The sequence below is a fragment of the Malaclemys terrapin genome, chromosome 2, assembly GCF_027887155.1.
Source record: "Malaclemys terrapin pileata isolate rMalTer1 chromosome 2, rMalTer1.hap1, whole genome shotgun sequence".
In the NCBI taxonomy this organism is placed as follows: Eukaryota; Metazoa; Chordata; order Testudines; family Emydidae; genus Malaclemys; species Malaclemys terrapin.
Window position 1 is genome coordinate 158192167 of NC_071506.1, and position 3940 is coordinate 158196106.

Here is a 3940-nt window from a genome sequence, read left to right on the forward strand (position 1 = left end):
GCCGTTTGTCCCGACAGTGGGCGCAGGACTGGACTGGTCACCCTAGCGGGCAGGCTCCCGGCCTGGCTCTGCACAGCTCCTAGGAAGCGTCTGGTAGGACCCTGCAGCCGCTAAGTGGGGGACGTCTCCGCAGCTCCCATTGGCCAGGAACTCAGCCAAAGGGAGCTGCGGGAGCGGGGCCAGCACGTGCAAGCAGCACACAGAGCGCCTTGGCTGCCCCTGGCCCTAGGAGCCAGAGGGGTTCTGCTGGCCACTTCCTGGGAGCTGCCCTAGGTAGGTGCTGCCTGGACCCGGACCCTACACCCAGCAAGTCCCTCTGGCTCCTAGGGTCAGGGGGCTCTGCGCGCTGCTTGTGCTCACAGGCCCCACTGCTGCAACTCCCATTGGTCCTGCTTTGAGCAGGGGGTTGCACTAGATGACTTCCTGAGGTCTCTTCCAACCCTAATCTTCTATGATCTGTCCTGCTGGGAGCTGAGGTGACTGTCAGCTGGACTGAGCCAGCAGTGTAGCCGGGGCTGGAACTGGGATCATGCGCCTGTGGCCTGCAGCGGGGCCATATGCCCCCCTCACAGCTTCCTAGGGCTTTACACTTCACCCCCCACCCCCATGGTGTTGGTCGGGGCTGTGGCTGCTTCCCCCGCCCACCCATGTGTCTTGATATTTTACTCTTGTGAGCTGGTCACCCTTCTCAGTTACCTTTGAATTTCCTTTTCCTCATCACCCAGCTCTCCCTGGTGTGAAACTGCCTAGTCAACCGTATCTGCTACAAATGCCAGCATTGCTCTTGTCGGGAGTAGATGGGAGGTAGTGGATCTCCTGAGCCTGTAGGAAGTGGTGGCTGTGCAGACACAGCTTTTGACCAGTTGAAAACCATGCACATCTATTGCACAGGGGATGGAGGTGAAGTGATACAACAAGTAACAGCAGCAGCACCGGAAAGAAAGGAACTGTGGCAGGTAGACCATTGGCTAACAACTGAGCTGGTGCTGAGCCACAAACATGCTGCTTTTACAATGACCTGCATACCATACTTGGCAGAGATACAACCCCCCACCCCCAGCATTATGGATACCTCTCGGGAGCCTGACAGATACAGAAGGGAAAAGGAATGTCAGGTAAGTGCATGCATATCTTTTTGCTCACACTGTTTAAATGTGAAGTTGTTGCCTGGCCCAACCCCAAGTTAGCAGAACACAGGTGAGAAGAGGTAGTAATACAACAAACAGAGATAGATTTGGATCTGCTTTTCTTTCCCATATGGGGTAGGCTGCAGGGGTAGGGAGAAAGCAGAACAGTTTGTTTATGTACATAGGGATGTCCCTTGAATCCTCCTGAGAGATCTTAATGAAATTTTCATGGAGATACTCTGTAATCCTCTCCTGGAGGTTTCTAGGGACAGCAGCCTCATTTCTTTCTTCATGTTAGGACACTTTCCCACACCATTCTGTGATGACTTTCACAGGCATCTTTGCAGTAAACAGGCTAATGGCATAGGAGCCTGGGCTGCTTTGGGACACCAGTAGCATCTGTCCTCTCTGTGGCTTTGTGCCACTCGAGTGAGAGATCCATTAAAATCACCATCACTCGTGGAAAATAGTGCCAGCGCTCAGTGCCATTGCCCTGTATTCGTACTCATGGAAATAGGGGCCAAAATTATATTGCTTTTTATGCAATTAAACAATCCCCCACCCCTCAGGTCCCTACTGGGCCATACTCCCTATGGCTGGGGCTGGAGATGGGTGATATGCACAGGCACTGCAAGGCTGGAGTGTCAGTAAGCATATCTTGTTTATGTAACCCTTCTGCCCATCTGAGTTGGCAGCAACAAGGGCTGGATTCAGTATCTAGGGGTTCAGTTTCAATAACGCAATGCAAAACCGGCTCGAGCCCCCACCCAGTGACTTGGGACAATTACATACCACCCCCTGGGCGCCTCTAAGAGGCAATACTTCCCCGCTCGCAAGCACAGAGTCTGAATGTAGCAAATCCTTTTAATAAAGGAGGGAAACAATGCAGCATTATGTTGGGGAAACACCAGAAACAGGATTCATAGCAAACCATGAGCAAAAGACCCACCCCCAAGTAAGTTTGGCAGTATCCTTTTCCCCTCAGGGTCTTAAGTCCAACGCCCAAAAATCACCCCAAAGTCCCAAAAGTCCAACACCCCAAAAGTCTCTGTCCCTGGTCAGTGCAGCCCCAGAGTTCAAAAGTTTATCTGCAGAGTCTTACCCCACCTCCAGCCTGGGTGGAAATGCGGGGGGGGGGAGAAGGGGCACACGCGGTGTTAAGGGGCACCTTACGTGGTCTGAGGCTGACTGCCCCGCCTCTCCATGGGGTTCTGCTGCAGCCTTCACCACGAGCCACTCCACTCCTCCAGCCGTCCCGTGAGCCCACTCGCTGTCCCGTGAGCCGCTCCAACTGTCCCACAAACTGCTCCACTCCACTTCACTCCACTTACCGTCCCATGGGCTGCTCCAACCATCCCGCAAACTGCTTAGCTCCACTCCACTTGCCATCCCTAGGGCCGCACCAACCATCCCGCAAACTACTCTGCTCTGCTAGCTGCTTCGCAATAAATCTTCAGGCTCCCCCACTAGTTAACACAGCACTCAGTGATCTCAGCTCTTTAGTGATTTCAGCTTGTAGTAGGGGAGCCCCAGTGCTGGTGCACCATTGGCCCAAAATGAATTCAACATAGCAGTCTGTAACTAAACTCTTAATAGAATCAAAATTAGCTCTGCTATTCAACAGTGGAGAGAGGAGATAGTGCAATTGATACTTCAGACCCTCAAAAAAAAAAGGGGGGGGGCACAATACCATCCAGTACAAATACCTGTCCCTAGCCCCTCTCTCTCAATTCACTGCGTTTTGGAACCCATGTCCCTTGTCTAGCAAGTGCTACTTAGTTGATGGTGAGACACTCTGTCATAAAACAGTTTCATTGTCCTTGATTCACATAATCAGGGTAACACTTTATTCCTCCTGCCCCAGTAACAAGAGAAACTGGGGATCCCACAGCAGCCAAAGTGACTATTTTGGGCTGCTGTGGGCTCATGCTAAGCGGGGTGGGTGTGCCTATGCAAACAAGATCAGCCCCTGAAGTTGTTTTCCACACTTGCCACAATTCCCACCAGACGTCAGGGTAGAGCTCATCCTGACTCTGCTTACATTTAAAACTTTAGAGGAGGAAGAGAAGGGATTTCTGAAACTTAATTTTTGCTTTCCATTGTGATTATACTGACAACTATACCTCCGTTTTCTCTGTAGCTGCTGCTGCTGCGGTCTTGAGTGGTCCCCCTCCACACCTGTGAAATGCCTGACCTTGATGAGGGAAGAGAAAGAAGCGGACTAAGGAGGATGTGTTGTCAGCAAAATCCTGCAAGCCAGTGATGCATCGGACTGTGAAAAGGGGGCCTACAGTGTGAATATGGCAGACAGCCTGAAGAAGGAAAGAGTGAACAGGGAAAAGACCCAGCAGGAAAAAGAGAGGGAGATGCACCAGGACATAATGCGGCTTCTTAAGCAGCAAACACAAATGCTGCAGACTCTTGTTGACATACATGCAGAGGCAATGCTAGAATAACTAGTTTGGGAAAGTGAAGGGGTGGTGAATACAATTATTGGGGGAGCAAGGATTTTGCTACACATACTTCATAGAATGGGAATAAATAATATTGATAACAATTTGTTTACCTTATTGAAACTCAATACGCTTGTTGTGAGTGTCACGGAGTATTGGGGGACTCAGGGCCCTGCACCCCCGGCTCCCTGCGATTCACCATGACTCTCAGCCAGCCAGTAAAGCAGGAGGTTTATTTGGATGACAGGAATACAGTCCAAGACAGGTCTTGCAGGCACAGACAACAGGATCCCCCTCAGTTAAGTCCAGCTTGGGGTCCCAGGGCATCCCAGCCCACCCCCCTTTGGGGGGTCAGAGCCA